The following is a 19,621-nucleotide window of genomic DNA, read 5'->3' as shown; positions in this document are numbered from 1 at the left end:
TGTAACTGATTTTGTGCATTTTGTGCATATATCCTGACACTTTGCTAAATTCCTATATGAGTTCTAGAAATTTTGGGGTGGAGTATTTTGGGTTTTCCACATAAAGTATCATGTCTTTGCAAAGAGTGAGAGTTTGACTTCTTCTTTGCTGATTCAGATCCCTTTTATTTCTTTTTGTTGTCCGATTGCTGAGGCTAGGACTTCTAGTACTATGTTGAACAATAGTGGTGAGAGTGGACACCCTGCCATGTTCCTGACCTTAGGGGAAAAGCTGTCTATTTTTCCCCATTGAGAATGACGTTTGCTGTAGGCTTTTCATAGATGGCTATTATGATATTGAGGTATGTTCCCTCTATCCCTATACTGTAAAGAGTTTTAATCAAGAAAGGATGCTGTACTTTGTCGAATGTTTTTTCTGCATCTATTGAGAGGATCATATGGTTCTTGTCCTTTCTTTTATTAATGTAGTGTGTCACATTGATTGATTTGCAAATGTTGAACCACCCTTGCAGCCCAGGAATAAATCCTGCTTGGTTATGTGAATAATCCTTTTAATGTACTGCTGGATCCCATTGGCTAATATCTGGGTGAGAATTTTGGTATCCATGATCATCAGAGATATTGGTCTGTAATTCCCCTTTTTGGTGGGGTCTTTGTCTGGTTTTGGGATCAAGGTAATGCTGGCATCATAGAAAGAGTTTGGAAGTTTTCTTTCCATTTCTATTTTCTGAAACAGCTTCAGAATAATAGGTATTAATTCTTCTTTAAATATTTGGTAAAATTCCCCTGGGAAGCCATCTGGCCCTGGGCTCTTGTTTGTTGGGAGATTTTTGATTACTGCTTCGATTTCCTTGCTGGCTATGAGTTTGTTCAGGTTTTCCATTTCTTCCTGGTTCAGTTTTGATAGTTTATATGTCTAGGAATGCATTTATTTGTTGTAGATCGCCTAATTTGTCAGCATAAAGTTGCTCATAATATGTTCTTATAATTGTTTGTATTTCTTTGGTGTTGGTTTCATTCATGATTTTAATTTGGGTCTTTTTTCTTTTGGATAATCTGGCCAGAGGTTTATCCGTCTAATTAATTCTTTCAAAGAACCAACTCCTGGTTTCATTGATCTGTTCTATTGTTCTTTTCATTTCTATTTCATTGAACAGAAATTATTAATTCTCTTCTCCTTCTAGGGTTAGGCTTTATTTGTTGTTCTATCTCCAGCTCCTTTAGGTATAAGTTTAGTTTGTGTATTTAAGACTTTTCTTGTTTCTTGAGAAAGGTCTGTATTGCTGTTTGCTTCCCTCTTAGAACCACCTTTGCTGCATCCCAAAGGTTTTGAATAGTTCTGTTTTCATTTGCATTTGTTTCCATGAATTTTTTAAAATACTTCTTTGATTTCCTGGTTGGCCCATTCATTCTTTAGTAGGATTCTCTAACCTCCATGTATTTGAATATTTTCCAAATCTCCTCTTGCATAGGTTCAAGTTTCAAAGCATTGTGGTCTGAAAATATCCAGGGAGTGATCCTAATGTTTTAGTACCAGTTGAGACCTGATTTGTGACCCAGGATGTGATCTATTCTGGGGAATGTTCCATGTGCACTAGAGAAGAATGTGTATTCTGTTTCTTTAGGATGGAATGCTCTGAATATATCTGTGAAGTCCATCTGTCCAGTGTATCATTCAAAGTCCTTGCTTCCTTGTTGACCTTCTGCTTAGATCATCTGTCCATTGCAGTGAGAGGGTAGTATTAAAGTCCCCTACTATTATCGTATTATTATTGATGTCTCTTTAATTTTGCTATTAATTAGTTTATATAATTGGCTTCTCCTACATTAGGGACATAAATATTTACAATTGTTAGAACTTCTTGTTAGTCAGACCCTTTAATTATGATATAGTGTCCTTCCTCACCTCTAAATAGTCTTTGTTTTAAAATTTAATTTGTCTGATAAAAGGATTGCCACCCCAAGCTTTCTTTTGGTGTACATTAGCATGATAAATGGTTCTATACCCCCTTACTTTCAATCTGGATGTGTCTTTGGGTCTAAAATGAGTATCTAGCAAACAGCATATCCATAGATCTTGCTTTTTTATCCAATCTGATACTCTGTGTCTTTTGGTTGGGACATTTAGCCCATTTACATTCAGAGTAACTGTTGAAAGATATGAATTTAGTGCCATTGTATTACCTGTAAAGTCACTGTTACTTTATATTGTCTCTGTTCCTTTCTGGTCTATGTTACTTTTGGACTCTCTCTTCACTTAAAGGAAACCTTTTAATATTTCTTTTTTTTTTTTTTTAAAGATTTTATTTATTTGACAGACAGAGATCACAAGTAGATGGAGAGGCAGGCAGAGAGAGAGAGAGAGAGAAGCAGGCTCCCTGCTGAGCAGAGAGGCCGATGCGGGACTCGATCCCAGGACCCTGAGATCATGACCTGAGCTGAAGGCAGTGGCTTAACCCACTGAGCCACCCAGGCGCCCGAAACCTTTTAATATTTCTTGCAGGACTGGTTTAGCGATCACAGAGTCTTTTAGCTTCTGTTTGTCATGGAAGCTTCATATCTCTCCATCTACTATGAAAGAGAGCCTTGTTGGATAAAGTATTCTTGGCTGCATATTTTTCTCATTTAGCACCCTGAATATATGATGCCAGTCTTTTCTGGCCTGCCAGTTCTCTGTGGATAGGTCTTCTGCCATTCTAATGTTTCCACCCTTGACTTTCTTGAGATGAGTTTTCTGTGTTGGGTTCTTGTAGAAAGTGGTTGCTTTTATATTTGTAGGATAGCAGCAATTGTTTTCTCATATCTCCACTTGAATTCATGGGCATTCAGAATGATATGGTAACTATCTAGCTGAATTTCTGGGGCCAGACAAAACTAAGGTCTTCTACTCTTCTATCTTGAACTCTTCCTTTCTTAATATTTCTTGTAGAGCATGACCACTGTCAACACATTCCTTTAGTTTTCTTTATCTGAAGATATATTTTATTTCACCTTTATTCTTGTAAGAACACTTTCACAATATAGAAATTCTGAATTGATATGGTTTTCTTCCCCTCTCCTCTCCAGAACTTTAAAGATGATATTCTACTGTCTTCTGGTCTCTATTGTGTTTATCATGAGAAATTGACAGTCATTCAAATCATAGTTAGCTTATAGGCAGTACATCATTGTTTTCTGACAGCTTTCAAAATATTGTTTCTTTTCTGAAATTTGATGACAATGTACCTAAGTGTGTGTAATGCAACTCTGATGATAACTAGCCAGATTTGGGTCAGACTTCACAAGTTAAGGACAAAATTCTCCCCTCACTTCAGAAATTAGATACAATTCCAAGGTTCCTAGGCCACCAATGCCTCTGAATAACTAGCTATAATTCAAGCGTTCCCACTACCCATAAAATTCTATGATTCACTAGAATGATTCACAGAACTCAGGAAAGCACCAAATCTGTAATTGTAGTTTTATTATAAAGGATATAAATCAGGACTAATCAGGTGAAGAGACCCAAAGAGTGAGGTCTCAGAGGGTCCCCAAAGCAAAGTTTTTGTGTCCTCCAACACCTCACCTTCCAAGTACACTATGTCTAATTACCAATCAGGGAATCTCACCTTAGCCCCCAGAGTTTGTTTGTTTGGGTTTGTTTTTGTTTTTCTGTACCATTCTGTTTTTTTAAAAAATTATTTATTATTATTATTTTTTATAAACGTATAATGTATTTTTACCCCCAGGGGTACAGGTCTGTGAATCGCCAGGTTTACACACTTCACAGCACTCACCATAGTGCATACCCTCCCCAGTGACCATAACCCCACCCCCCTCTCCCAACCCCCCTCCCCCCAGCAACCCTCAGTTTGTTTTGTGAGATTAAGAGTCACTTATGGTTTGTCTCCCTCCCAATCCCATCTTGTTTCATTTATTCTTCTCCTACCCCCCAAACCCCTCATGTTGTATCTCCACTTCCTCATATCAGGGGGATCATGTGATAGTTGTCTTTCTCTGATTGACTTATTTCACTAAGCATGATACCCTCTAGTTCCATCCACGTCATCACAAATGGCAAGATTTCATTTCTTTTGATGGCTGCATAGTATTCCATTGTGTATATATACCACTTCTTCTTTATCCAGTCATCTGTTGATGGACATCTAGGTCCTTTCCATAGTTTGGCTATTGTGGACATTGCTGCTATAAACATTCGGGTGCACGTGCCCCTTCGGATCACTACGTTTGTATCTTTAGGGTAAATACCCAGTAGTGCAATTGCTGGGTCATAGGGTAATTCTATTTTCAACTTTTTGAGGACCTCCATGCTGTTTTCCAGAGTGGCTGCACCAGCTTGCATTCCCACCAACAGTGTAGGAGGGTTCCCCTTCCTCCGCATCCTCACCAGCGTCTGTCATTTCCTGACTTGTTAATTTTAGCCATTCTGACTGGTGTGAGGTGATACCTCATTGTGGTTTTGATTTATATTTCCCTGATGCCGAGTGATGTGGAGCACTTTTTCATGTGTCTGTTGGCCATCTGGATGTCTTCCTTGCAGAAATGTCTGTTCATGTCTTCTGCCCATTTCTTGACTGGATTATTTGTTCTTTGGGTGTTGAGTTTGCTAAGTTCTTTATAGATTTTGGACACTAGCCCTTTATCTGAAAAGTCATTTGCAAATATCTTCTCCCATTCTGTCAGCTGTCTTTTGGTTTTGTTAACCATTTCCTTTGCTGTGCAAAAGCTTTTGATCTTGATGAAATCCCAATAGTTCATTTTTGCTCTTGCTTTCCTTGCCTTTGTTAGCCCCCAGAGTTTTTACTAGAGTTTCATTACATAAGCATGAGTGATTGAATCATTGGCCACATGAGAATTCAATTTCCAGTCTACCCTGCCCTCTCCAGATGTTGGGCTCACATCAAATAACTCACAGCCCCAACCCGGTAAATTACATGGTTAGTCATTCTGGTGTGGCCAGCACCCATCCTGCATCATCTCATTAGCATATACTCAGGTATGGTCCCAGGGTTCCATCATAAATAACAAAGATATTCTTGTCATTCCAGTAAATTTCAAAGATTAAGAGGTTATCTCCTAAGAACTAGGGACAAAAGCCAGTCAATTCTTTATAACAGAGTGATTTTCTTTGTATTAATCCTATAGGGGTTTGTTGTGCTCCTTGAATGTGTAAATTTATATTTTTCACCAAATTTGGGAAATAATCGGCCATGTTTTCCTTATATACTCTTTCTGTCCATTCTTCCTCTCTCGTCTTCTTCTGGGATTCGAATTACATACATCTTGGACTTTTTTTTTTAAGATTTTATTTATTTGTGAGAGAGAGAGAGAGAGAGAGTACAAGCAGGAGGAGTAGCAGGCAGAGGGAGAAGCAGGGCTCCCTGCTGAGCAAGGAGTCTGATATGGGATTCAGTTCCAGGACGGTGGCTGGTAATCTGAGGGGAAGACAGACATTTAACCAACTGAGCCAACCAGGGGCCCTATCTTAGACTTTTTGATGGGGTCCTTGAGGCCTTTTTAATTTTTATTTCAACATTCTTTGTGCTCTTCAGATTAGAGTTAGGTTCTCTTGACCTATCTTCAAGATTGCTGATTCTATTTTGTTATCTGCATTCTACTGTTAAGTTCATCTGGTGAATTATTATTTCAGGTATTACATTTTTTTTAGTTCTAGAATTTCTGTTTGCTTCTTTTTTTTTTTAAAGATTTTATTTATTTATTTATTTGACAGAGAGAGATCACAAGTAGGCAGAGAGGCAGGCAGAGAGAGAGAGAGGGAAGCAGGCTCCCTGCTGAGCAGAGAGCCCGATGCGGGACTCGATCCCAGGACCCTGAGATCATGACCTGAGCCGAAGGCAGCGGCTTAACCCACTGAGCCACCCAGGCGCCCTGTTTGCTTCTTTTTTATAGTTTCTATTTCTCTGCTAGAATTCATGTATTTCATTGATGATACATGTATTTTCTTTTATGTCATTAAATAGGTTGATAATAATCACTTTTAATCTCTGTCTGCTAATTACAACACCTGGGACATTTCTAAGTTGATCTCTGTTGATTGTTTTTTCTCTCAAAAAATGAGTTACATTTTCATACTTTCAATACCTAAATAATGTTAGGGCTTTTTTGTTTGTTTTGTTTAGTTAGCATTCAACTGAATTGACTGGGCTCAAATATCAGGTTAGTTCTTTTAAACAGGGCTTGATTTCCTTAAGTTTGTCCTATTCAAGCACTGTTCAGAAGTCAACACGAGATATATAAAAAGAATTTAGAGACTCCCTTCTCTGGCTCCCTCTTTCCTTTGATTTCCCTTTTACTTTCTAGAAATTGTACCTATCCCGAAATTTGTCTCTTACTCTTCAAGCCAGAAAAACCTGAAGCCAAAAAACCTGTTTTGTATGACTTTTTGCCAACTTGCAGGGAGGAAATAGAGGACTGCCTTTATGCCAGAAACTTAGAATTCTGAGTACCTCTCTTCTTACAAATGCCAACTTCCCTCTAGAATCTCCTTACTTTTGGTCACTCTCCAATGCCAATGTTTTTGGGTTGTTTGTTCTTTATCTTTCACTAAGAGTTTATCTTTGTTATATGTAGGAGGGTCAGTCTGACAAGAACAACTCATACAAGCACCTCTCTATGGCACTTACTTTGTAGGCTTAGAAAACAGAAACAGAGGTGTTTCCCTGTGCACTGGAACTGAAGTTGGTCACCATGAGAGTGGAGTTGTAGTAAGATAGAGGTTATAGGACAATTTCCTCAAGTGTAATAAATATCACTAGATTGAATTCATTGCAGTGACACCCATTGTTAATCAAAATTCTGTATTATAAAATAATGTAAAAGAAATGTTATAACTTTTCACATTTTAAGGAATTTGCTAGCAAAGTCCTAAAAATGGAAGTTCCTAAAATATGTTCTATTAAGTATCTTAAAACTGAAATTAGCATACGCACATATTTGCAAACAGATAATCTAATATGAATGTTTATTTCTAAAGTTAAAATAACATATACAGGGGTGCCTCGGTGGCTCAATTGGTTAAGTACCAGCCTTTGATCAGGTCATGATCCCAGGCTCCTGGGATCAAGCCCCATGTCTGGCTTCCTGCTCAGGGGAGAGTCTGCTTCTCCCTCTCCCTCTAACCCTCTCCTTATTCATGCTCTCTTTCTTTCTCTCCCGAATATATAAATACAATCTTCTAAAAAGTAACATATTATTACTTCTCTGGATCATAGAATTGAGAATATTGTTTTCCTTTTGTTTGAGCTATATTGCTCAAACAAAAATAGTTTGAGCTATATTGCTTTATAATCAGAAAAGAGTGATTTTGAAATGGGACATTCTTTTCTTAAAATATTTTGAAGATTTTATTTATCTATTTGACAGAGAGAGAGAGTGAGAAAAGGAACACAAGCAGGGGGAATGGGTGAGGGAGAAGCAGGCTTCCTGCTGAGCAGGGAGCCAGACGCAGAGCTCAATCCCAGGACCCCAGGATCATGACCTGAGCCGAAGGCAGATGCTCAATGACCGAGCCACCCAGGTGCCCCATGAAATGGGATACATTCTATTCATATTAAAGTATTTTAAAATTTTTATTTTTTTGAGTAGGCTCCTTGCCCAATGTGGGGGTTGAACTCACAAGATTAAGGGATGAAGAGTTGCATGCTCTACCGACTGAACCAACCAAACACCTCTAAAGCATTTTAAAATTCTACCTGTTTTTTTCATAGACTGTATAATCAATGTTCATCCATATCACTAGAAATTCTTTTTTTTTTTAAAGATTTTATTTATTTATTTGACAGAGATAGAGATCACAAGTAGGCAGAGAGGCTGGCAGAGAGAGAGGGGGAAGGAGGTTCCCTGCTGAGCAGAGAGCCCAATGTGTGGCTCGATCCCAGGGCCCTGAGATCATGACCTGAGCCAAAGGCAGAGGCTTAACCCACGGAGCCACCCAGGTACCCCCAGAAATTCTATGGAGTCTATAGACTCCACTGAAAATAATACTAAAATAAAAGCAAATTCTGAGCTATTTGCAATTAATTTCCTCACTAACATTACATCCTTATATCCTAAAATCTTTAAGTGGTGAAAGGACTGAAATGCTTAATTTTTTAAAAAAAGATTTTATTTATTTATTTGACAGACAGAGATCACAAGTAGGCAGACAGGCAGGCAGAGAGAGAGGAGGAAGCAGGCTCCCTGCTGAGCAGAGAGCCCGATGTGGGGCTCAATCCCAGGACCCCGGGATCATGACCTAAGCCGAAGGCAGAGGCTTTAACCCACTGAGCCACCCAGGTGCCCCTGAAATGCTTAATTTTTTTTTTTTAAAGATTTTATTTATTTGACAGAGAGAGATCACAAGTAGGCAGAGAGGCAGGCAGAGAGAGAGAGAGGAGGAAGCAGGCTCCCTGCTAAGCAGAGAGCCCGATGTGGGACTCGATCCCAGGACCCTGAGATCATGACCTGAGCCGAAGGCAGCGGCTTAACCCACTGAGCCACCCAGGCGCCCTGAAATGCTTAATTTTTAAAGGAAAAAATGTTACATGTAAGAAAATGTTCATAATAATATAAGCAATTTTTTAAAAGATTTATTTATTTATTTGTCAGAGAGAGAGAGAGAGAGAGTGAGGGCATAAGCAGGGGAGTAGGAAGTCAGAGGGAGAAGCAGCCTCCCTGCTAAGCAAGGACCCCCAATGCGGGCCTTGATCCCAGGTCTCTGGGATCATGACCTAAGCCGAAGCAAATGATTAACCCACTGAGCCACTCAGGCATCCCAAGCAGATGTTTTGAAAGCATTAGTAGTAACCTGTCAACCTTTTACTTGTACTTAAAAGTTAGCAATGATTTCTAGATCTGAAGAACAATTTAGGCTTTACAGTTCTTCCCAACAAGGAGAATGTTTTTTTGAGCTTTAAGAGGAAGTGTTACATATAAGTTCAAGCCCCACATTGGATATAGAGATTACTCAACATTAAAAATAAATCTTAAGGAAAAAAAAAAGAATAACTATCACAGGTTGGGTTCTCCAGGAAGCAGGTTCTGTGATAGCATTTTGGGGGCAGGATGTTTGTTAGGGAGTGCTTTTGGGATCAACACCTGTAGGATGGAGGGAAAGGAAGCAGGGTTGGGAGGAGAGAGAAGTTGAGCTGTAATGCATTTCCACTTATTAATGAAGTTCTCAGTGAACACTATGGGAAGTGCTAAAGCTGAAATGGCCCATCAGAGTTTCATTTGTTTTACCTCATGTATTTGTTTAGACCCACACTTGAATTCAGGAAACTAAATGATAGCCACAAGGAACCCCCAACCCCTCAAAAAATCCTTTCTTTTACATGTAGGTGGATGTTCAGGGAGAAGAGAAAGACCATGAATATTTACAAATAGGTAATTATGACTACCTCATACAATTTATAATTTTGTCTCTATTACACTAATAAGAAGAAGACATCATATTTTGGAATTTCCCTATTAGATGTAGCAGGTTTTGTTAGGGGTGATTGGGATCTAGATTCACCTGTGAATTCTGAAATAATTGATACAGAGAAGCTTTCTGGAACTATTTTGTAGGCTACAACTATTGAGTTCCTGTACACTCTACTGGGTGGAGATAGCGAACAACTTGATGCTTAGTCCTTTTTAGATTAGAGGAAGTATGTTTTAAAACCCATACCTTATGTTAATTTTGAGATAGAATCCATGAGTAGCATAGCATATTCAGTCCTCTACATGTAATTGTTTGGAAAAGTTACCATTTAAAAGACCTAAAGTGGTTTGTATATCATCAAGAACACAGCCAGTAAAAAACAAATAATGACTAACGGATTACTACAGGCCAGGCAACACCATGGTAACTTTTAGGGTAGAAAAGCTAAAGGACAATTTTAGAGCTCAGGGGTTTAGATGTTTACCATAATGATGGACCAGCTTCCTGAAGGGGAGGATTACAGAAAGAATGTATGTTAGTATAGGAGACACTGAGAGAACAGTTAGAAAAGGGAATTACAGAATTATCTGTCATTTGTAATCACTGTGATTCTAAACAATCCAGAGTCACATTACAATCTAGACATAGAAGTCTTCACAGTAAATATGTATAAGCTTCTATAAGTTTCTGGAGTATATACTATAAAAACTGGGAATGTAACTGTGATAATATCAATACATTTCATTATTTTTTATAAAGGAAAATCACCATACTCTTCATCCAACAAGTAGTTGATGAGCACTTCTTATCAGGGGCTGAGCTAGGTCTTGGAGTTTCAGTGATAAACAAGTAGACAAGGCTCTAGAGGAGGGAGATGGACAACAAACAGGTAAACAAATAAATAAATAGAAGGGATTGTTGCAGATAGTGGGCAAGTGTTACAAAGATAATAAAATAGAAAGCGACCGAGAGGTGAGTGTTACCTTGGACATGCTGGTTCCAGAGATATTTCTGAAAAGATGACATTTAAAAATTTTTTTATTATTAACATGTAATGTGTTATTTGTTTCAGAGATACAGGTCTGTGATTCATCAGTCTTATACAATACACAGCCCTCCCCAATGTCCTCATCCAGCCACCCCATCCCTCCCACTGCACCTTCCCTCCCCCACTGACTTCAGCAACCCTCAGTTATTTTCCTGATATTAAGAGTCTCTTATGGTTTGTCTCCCTCTCTGATTTTATCTTGTTTCATTTGAAAAGATGACATTTTATGCTGGGACTGAAATGATAAGAGTTGGCCAAGAAGGTAAGAAAAGCTAGCTAGGGGGGTTGTTGGGTGGCTCAGTTATAAGGGACTGCCTTCAGCTTGGGTCATGATCCCAGGTTCCTGTGTAGGCTCCCTGCTCAGCAGGAGGCCTGCTTTCTCTCTCCCACTCCCCCTGCTTGTGTTTCTGCTGTCACCGTCTCCCTCTCTGTCAAATAAATAAATAAAATCTTTAAAAAAATTTAAAAAAAGAAGAAGAAGAAGAAGAAGAGCTGGCTGTATTAGAACATGCCAAACAGAGGTAACAGCTAGCAAAACTGCCTTAAAGTGGGTACCTGCTGAGTGTGTTCAAGAGAGTATCATAAGCAAATTGTTAGGGGTCAAGTCATGTGGGACCTTAAAACTTTGGATTTTATTCTCATTACAATGGGCAGATACTGGCAAATCTTAAGCTAGAAAATAAAATGATCTGACTTACATTTTCAAAGTCTCTCATAGACTCTGTGGAGCATGAACCAAAGAGGTCAAGGGTAGAAGTAGGTTTATCAGTTAGGAGGCTTTTACTATAGTCCAATAAAGTAAATAAAGGTAAGAGTGAAGGTGGTGAGAGGTTACTGGAATTGGGAAATATTTAGGAGGTTTGGTCAAACAGATTCACTGATGGATTTGTTGTGAGAAGCCAGGAAGAATGGAAACAAGATTGATGAGGTTTTTGGCTTTATCATTTATGTGAATGATGATGCTAATAACCAAGATAGGGATGACTGAGAAAAGATGATGTTATAGAAGTAATGGGAAGGGAGTACAAAAACTCCCTATACTTACATAGATGGGCTTTGCAGAAAGATCCTTGGATCACCTAAAATGGAATGAAAATTTTGTGGATATGTTCATATGGACTTTCAGTGGGAATATGCAAAAGTTTTGTTATATTCTTAAGAGAATTTGAAAAGTTAACTTTGGAAAGTAAAGTCAGGCACTTCTTAACATCTTGCTTTTCTTTTTCTTTTTCCTTTCCTTGTGCTTACAATTATGTAAAAGCAGAGAAAAAAGATAAAAGTTGTCATAAGAGAATTTAAAATATATGTAAAGGACACATTTTAAGAGTTGGTCTTTTTTACTTCATTGAGAATATAAATATATTCAGGGCAGACCTAAAAATACTATGGATTCCTTTTTAATTTCTTTGTTATATTCAAGATCCTTTGGCATTCCTTGGTGTAGGCTATGCTGTGGTCTTCCTGGTCTCCCCTAAATAGACTTCTTCTTTGCCATGTCCAAAGAACATCTTTAACCTTGTGTTTTTTGAGCTCTCCCACTGAGGTTTCTCTTATAATCTCTTATAATCCTTTCTATAAATAGGCATTACATTAGTTGGGTTGAATCAGGAAAACAGAAAACTATGAATAGTATGGAATAAGGGACTTACTATAGATATTAGATTTAAGGGGCACCTGGGTGGCTCAGGTGATTAAACTCCAGCTCAGGTCATAAACTCAGCGTCTTGGGATTGAGCCCTGCATTGGGCTCCCCGCTCAGTGGGAAGCCTGCTTCTTCCTCTCCCTCTGCCTACTGTTTCCCCTCCTTGTGCTCTCTCTCTGTCAAATAAATAAGTAAAATTGTAAAAAAAATTTTAACACCATTATGAGAGAAGCTGAGGAAAGAAAGATATGAATGTGAATAGCTGGAGCATTAGAGAGAAATCACTACAAAGGATCACAGAAGGAGGTGTGAAAAACTTTGTGGAAGGCTGGTGCCTTTGTGTCTGCTGGTGGGCCGGAAATCATTACAAATCAGCAGGTCAGAGAGTTAGGAAGAGAAGCTGCACAGACAGTAGGATAAAGCAAGAACACATTTTTCTTCCACAAGTACAGACTGGAAGCTGGTCACTCATCATGTCAAACTTGAAGAAAGACGGCCTTAGACCTGCAGAAAAAGTTTCTGCCTTTCACCATCTTGCTATATATGCTACAGGCCCAGGAACTGGAAAAGCTAACGTAGGATATCTTATGGGAGCTAGAGAAGCTGTGGGCCTAGGTACTAATCTGTGTGAACAAGGGGAGCTAGAACATCAGTAACCACATTCACATGCAGACACACACAAGCATGTACTGAGCCATGCTGCCTGAGGCCCTGCATCAATCCTCTGAGAGAATGGCTGCTATTTCTTCCTTCCAACTCTCATGTAAATTTCTCTAACAGCCAACTCTAAATTGAAAAGAAATTCTAGAAACCAGAGTTACAGCTGAATTGACACAACACAAAATTACCAGTCATACTGTATACCAAAATGCCATGCGAAAGAAGACAGTGATTCACTTCAACCCCAATCATGGCCTTAATTAAAAAGACATGGAGTGAGGCTAGATGTATTTAAGACTTACAAAATGTGATGGGACAAAATAATTCAATGAATTCAACTTTCTGGTTCCAACTATCCTTCAATGTCATCTGAAATTCTTAGACATTATGACTAACACTTGCATAACAGTTTTTATAAACTTGGGCTACTGTTGTTAGTAAAATGTTGGCCTGGTGGATCATAGCTTTGATTCAGTCATAATTACTATGTGCCTATGTAAATAAAATGGGTCAAGATTATTCAATTTTATGTCCTCTCTAATTCTGCTATAGATGGGGCGCCTGGGTGGCTCAGTGGGTTAAGCCGCTGCCTTCGGCTCGGGTCATGATCTCGGGGTTCTGGGATCGAGTCCCGCATCGGGCTCTCTGCTCAGCAGGGAGCCTGCTTCCTCCTCTCTCTCTCTCTGCCTGCCTCTCTGCCTACTTGTGATCTCTCTCTGTCAAATAAATAAATAAATAAAAATCTTTAATTCTGCTATAGAGTTTTCTAACTAGCTTCACAGTAATGTTTTATAAATAGTAATCTTTGCTTTCTTGTCACATCACTTTAATATCTTACAAGGAAGTAATATGAAATTGATGTACTTACTATTTTCTTTCCCCTTTAAGCCAAAATATCTATACATGACAGATCTCAACTTCTTTTAACAAAACGTGTTTGGGAAGCCGGGGTAGCTTAGTCATTTAAGCATTTGCCTTCAGCTCAGGTCATGATCTTAGGGTCCTTGGATGGACCCCCACATCGGGCTCTCTACTCAGAGCGGAGTTGGCCTCATACTCTCACTCTGTCTCAGATAAATAAATAAATAATTTTTTTAAAAAAGGATTTATTTATTTATTTATTTGACAGAGAGAGAGAGAGATCACAAGTAGGCAGAGAGGCAAGCAGAGAGAGAGAGGAAGGGAAGCAGGCTCCCTGCTGAGCAGAGAGCCTGATGTGGGACTCGATCCCAGGACCCTGAGATCATGACCTGAGCCGAAGGCAGCGGCTTAACCCACTGAGCCACCCAGGTGCCCCAATAAATAAATATTTTTTAAAGATCGGCTATAAGACACCATTTTTTCTTTGATTAAAAAATAAAGTACCTATCATCTATGAGAAAATTTTCTGTCAGAAGTCTTACATGGCAAGACAAATGACAATATTAAAATTTTTTTTAAGATGACTTTTCATATGAGAGATGATTTCCTTAATGAAGAGATGTAATCATTCCTAACTGTTGGAAAGATAATTTACACATTAGGCAAAGAGAAGTCCAAATTTGAAATTAATGGCATATAAGAGAGCTCTCATAGTCCAAGATCATCCCATAGAGGTTTACTTGAAGGATTATTAATTCCTTTACATTTCAGAAGGGCAAAAAAATGACAAAAGAGGTGGGAAATATCATCCTCAAATAAATATCAGTTATTATAATTAAATTTATAAAAGTAAAAAATTTATAATAACACAGTGTTCAGTTCCCCATAACTAAATTATTAATGAACTGAGAAATGACAAAAGTTCATGTGGAGAAGAATCAAAAATAATGTATTCGTGTTTTACTCAAATTCAATTCTAGCCCCAAATTTCCTATTTCCCAAAAAAGGAATATCTCAGGACATTGATAAGCTACAACTGACACATCAAGATGAACTAGAAGCTTCAAACTAAACTAAGGTGCCAGACCCAAAATCAGCAAATTTTATTATTATTGTTAATTCCAGTATAATTAACATACAATGTTATATTAATTTTAGGTGCACAATACAGTGAACAAATTCAGATTTTAAAGGAAATAATAACAAAACTCTGGGACTTCTCAGGTCCTCCATCGCCAAAGGGTAAGGAATAGGAGATGCCTGTTCCTTCTCCTCACTTTCATTTGGACATGCAGGGGCCTCCAAGAAGCCTACTGAGAAAGCGTACTGTCTTATCCCTGCAGTGGTGAGGCTTAAGGACCAGCCTGATTCTTGTCCAGAGAAATCAAGAAGTCAAGAGATCAGCTTACCAAATGCTGTGGTGTTATAGAAGAGTTGCTATTGTTTGGAGATTGGCTTGCACTCTCAAATTTGCCCAGGTAAAGTCTACTTGAGGATTTCCCATAGCTGGAGGTGGGCCATATATGTAGAAGAGCTCACCTTGGATTCTGTTCAATAGGGCTACTGAAACGGATCAAGAGCTACTGAAAGACCCACAAGGATAGGATCTAAGTGAATCCCGTATGTCTAGAGGTAACAAGGGTAGAAAGATCAAGGCAGCATTCAAACACATCTGTATCTAGTAGAGATCCAGAGGTGAAAGACCCCAGTGGTAGGACTCTTTCAAGTACCCACAAAAGCACCCATGAAAGAGTTAGTCCTAAATATCTGCCAATCCCAGAAACTCAAATCTAGCCCACCAAAGTCATTTCAAGTAAAAATATTCTTATCATCTTTTTCTTCCTGCTTCTCATGCTCCAAATCTAGAATGGCCTGAAGCCCAGTTTAGCAAAATGGCACCTAAAATCAGCACAACCTAAAAGAAGGGGGGAAAGATGTCACTTTAAGTTAAATGCAGAATTCAGATTATTATACAAGAACCAACACTCTTGACTTAAGAACCCAGACTGTTGGGGACCTTAAAATGTTTTTAAGGTCTGGTTATTATCTAAGAGTGGATCAAAAGCCTTGGGGGGGTTGGTTGCGGCACCTGGGTGGCTCGGTTGGCTAAGCCGTCAACTCTTGGTTTCAGCTCAGGTCATGATCTCAGGGTTTTAATATGAAGTGCTGCATAGAGTTCCCTGCTCAGTAGGAGTCTGCTTCCCCTTTCTCTTTCCCTATTCTCCTCCCCTGGCTTGTACACTCTCTCTCTCTCTAATAAATAAATCATAAAATAAGAAAAAGGAAGGAAGGAAAAAAGAAAGAAAAGAAAAGAACAGAATTTTGGAATTCTAACTCAATAGTGGGGGAAAACTCTCACCATTAGAAATATTTAAAGAGATAATGGGAAGCAAAAAAAAAAAATGTTTTATTAGGTCTTATGCTTAGGGCTTGTTCAATGTAAAAGTAACTTTAAAAAATCACTCAACACATAAGTATTATACCAATTCCACCCTATAAGGTTCCTGAGTAAACAACTTATTCTTTACTTGCCCTAGATATAGACTCATCCTTTCCATCATTCAATTACTGCCACCTCATTTTGACTCATCAGAAACTTTCTTAGCATTCTGTTAGGTCAGGGGAGCTAATGTATAATTGCCAAACTTTGTGGGGTTTTTTTTTTCCACTTAGTTTTGTTACATACTGGCATTTGAACCTACTTTTTCTTACTAATAATTATATAAAAGAATTACATAAAGTCAGAAGTTCCATATTACCTTTTGGTAGCTTCATTTTTTTTTTCCCTTTTGTTAGCTTTCGGTTTGGTCAACAAAAATGGGAGAATATCCCATAATGGTAATTGCCTCACTAACAGACATTTCCAGAGCAAATAAAATGTGTACTGAGAAAAGGACCTAATGAGTGTAATTTTAATGAAACAGTAGTAACAGAAATAAAACTGTAGTAGGTTGAAGAGTCAAAGAGAGATAGGGAAATAGATACCAGAAATGAATACCAAAATTTCTGGGACCTCTACAGTACTAAATGAGAAATTTAGTCCTGTTGAAAGAGTTAGATTGAATGAACAAATGTATTTAAAGTCAAACCAGAATTATTACAAATCCAATTTTTAAAAATTATCTCTTTGGAGTACATATGTTCCTTAGGAAGATTTGAAAAACTATATATTTTTTATGTTCTATACTCTTGAACAAAATAAGTTCTTCATAAACTTCACTTCTGTTCACACAACCATGTCCTCTAGTAAGTTATGTGTTCTTTACCTTCTCAGAGTATAATCTCTGCCATGTGTCCTCTGGAGGCTACATAATGGGTGCAATGTACACATACACTTTTTCATGCTAAAGCTGTAGCTTACCATGTGTGGAGTAATAGTCTAACACACATGCATAGTGTGACAGCACTCCAGCCAGTCTTAAGGGTTAGCTTGCTTCAAGTTAACACACTCTTCGCCTGCTCACTTAAGGTCCTTGATCTGTAACAAAACTAATTTGCCTTCTTTGAGATTTGCAGACCACTGACCTTGGGGAATAAGGGACCAAAATTTTCCCAGACCACAGAGGCCAGCAAGTTGGCTTGAAGCTGCCTTGGCGTTCTGATTAGCCCAGCAATCTTTTAGCAAAATGTTTTTTCTTTTTAAGGTCACACAGATGACTTTACTGACCGCTGCACATCCATAGAGCTTACCTTCCTTTGCAGAAAGAACAGAGTACCCTTGCATAATAACCACCCCCTGGTACCAAGGACCCAGAACTTCTGATTACCAAGATAACTCTGTAGCTGGCATCATTGAGTCTGCATGTAATCAAGAAGTGTCACAGACCACTGTACTCCTTTAGCTAATTAAAACCATTTCAAAATCTCTGGGCCAGGCAGAAGCCTTGGAGTTGGCATTTGGACAAGAATCCACCCTTTCCCCCAGATAGCTGGCCTCCTGAATAAAGTTCATATTCCTTTCCAATCAAAATTTATCTCTTGAATAGTGGTGGCCTTTCAAGCAACAGGCAGCAAAACTTGGGTTTAAGTAACAATAGGACAATGACTTAGATGTTCTTACAATACCTCCTTCTAGGAGAAAATTTTCTACATGATTAATTTATAATGAGGTAGTAATAAAGACTTAATACATGAATATGTTACTATAAATATTCATTTCCTTATCTGGAATTATTATTCAAATTATCTAAGAATTCTATTTTACTGTGGGTGGAGACTGTTTTATGAAGTATCAGTAACAAGCAACAAAGAAAATGGTTTAGGTCAATGAGAATCCTGAATACATTACTGAATTTCCTGCTGTATGAGCACTCTTGTTTTGGACAGGCAGGAAGCCACATTATCAAAGATCCTTCTGATGATTCCACTGCCATTCTTATACCTGTGGATGATTATAAGAAAGCATTAAAAAGAGAGCAGTCAATGACTCATAGTTTAGTAGAAGCCCCTTAAAATACTATTGTCCCTCTAGTACAGGTAGTTGACAATGGGGGTCTTAAAAACATGATTCAACCAATTCTTGGGATTTCTATGAATATTTCTAAGAAAATAACTTTTGATGACATTCTTCAAATTAAAAACAGGGTGCATGAAAAACAAAACAAAACCACGTTCAACAGGAATAAGTTTCTCCACTCACTAGGAGTTCAGGTAGCAGAAATAATAGAATTTATTTCTTGCTTTCATTAACACAACTACTCTGCTTAATTACTCTTGCCTAGTTATTCCAGTAACTGTGGCAGTGTCTCAGCCCGTATCTGAATATGTGGGATAAACTAGGAACTCAGTAATTGTTATATGAATGAAGGAATGAACAAACCATAAACCCCTAGGAAGAAAGGCAATAAATCTACTATTTTACTTCACATAGGTTTTGTTTCAGAGTAATAATTAAATCGCCTGAGGCCCTCACTTTGACGATGCTACATTTTAATTTAGGGAGATGAAGTTTAGTGGGCATATGGCTCTTATTTGTTCAATCTATTTACCTTTATTATCTAGGAGAACTTGATTTTTTTTTGTCAATCTTTTTTATTTAATTTTTTTAAATAAACATATAATGTATTTTTAGCCCCAGGGGTACAGGTCTGTGAATCACCAGGTTTATACACTTCACAGCACTCACCATAGCACATACCCTCCCCAGTTTCCATAACCCCACCCCCCTCTTCCCCCAGCAACCCTCAGTTTGTTTTGTGAGATTAAGAGTCACTTATGGTTTGTCTCCCTCCTGATCCCATCTTGTTTCATTTATTCTTTTCCTACCCCCCAAGCCCCCCATGTTGCATCTCCACTTCCTCATATCAGGGAGAGCATATGATAGTTGTCTTTCTCCAATTGACTTATTTCACTAAGCATAATAACCTCTAGTTCCATCCACATCATCGCAAATGGCAAGATTTCATTTCTTTTGATGGCTGCATAGTATTCCATTGTGTATATATACCACTTCTTCTTTATCCATTCATCTGTTGATGGACATCTAGGTTCTTTCCATAGTTTGGCTATTGTAGACATTGCTGCTATAAACATTCAGGTGCACGTGCCCCTTGGGATCACTACATTTGTATCTTTAGGGTAAATACCCAGTAGTGCCATTGCTGGGTCATAGGGTAGTTCTATTTTCAACTTTTTGAGGAACCTACTCCTTCCAGAGTAGGGAAAACTTGATTTAATCACTGAATATAAGACCATAATTAATGATCATTTTCAGAGTAACAATATTTTTAATGGAAAGAATTTGTGTTTTAGAGATTATAAGGCTAACAAGTGAGAATAACTCTGTGCCTTACTTCAGGTGATTCATATGTCATAGGATTTAGCAATCTAGGCACTGTCTTTCTTAAGAAAAAATTAATTAACAAATATTCAGGGAGTATATATTGAATGTTAGGCCTAAGCCAGATGGACCCTGTTAGGAAATATTAAAAAGTGTAAGATGTAGACATCTAAATAGTTGGAGATGACAATGTGGCAGCTTATCTAA

The 19,621-nt window shown here is 38.1% G+C and overlaps 1 long non-coding RNA gene across 1 annotated transcript in view; it reads right to left on the bottom strand.

The window, feature by feature from the left end:
* LOC116569191 overlaps nucleotides 1-19,621 on the bottom strand; it is a 34,643-nt gene that overhangs the window by 11,224 nt on the left and 3,798 nt on the right. Inside the window, exon 2 of the long non-coding RNA XR_004276904.1 lies at nucleotides 16,997-18,016. This is a non-coding gene — a long non-coding RNA (uncharacterized LOC116569191). The remainder of the gene's footprint in view (nucleotides 1-16,996; nucleotides 18,017-19,621) is intronic.

The sequence above is a fragment of the Mustela erminea genome, chromosome 11 (genome assembly GCF_009829155.1).
Source record: "Mustela erminea isolate mMusErm1 chromosome 11, mMusErm1.Pri, whole genome shotgun sequence".
Classification (NCBI taxonomy): Eukaryota; Metazoa; Chordata; class Mammalia; order Carnivora; family Mustelidae; genus Mustela; species Mustela erminea.
This window is presented reverse-complemented; position numbering and strand designations above follow the sequence as displayed.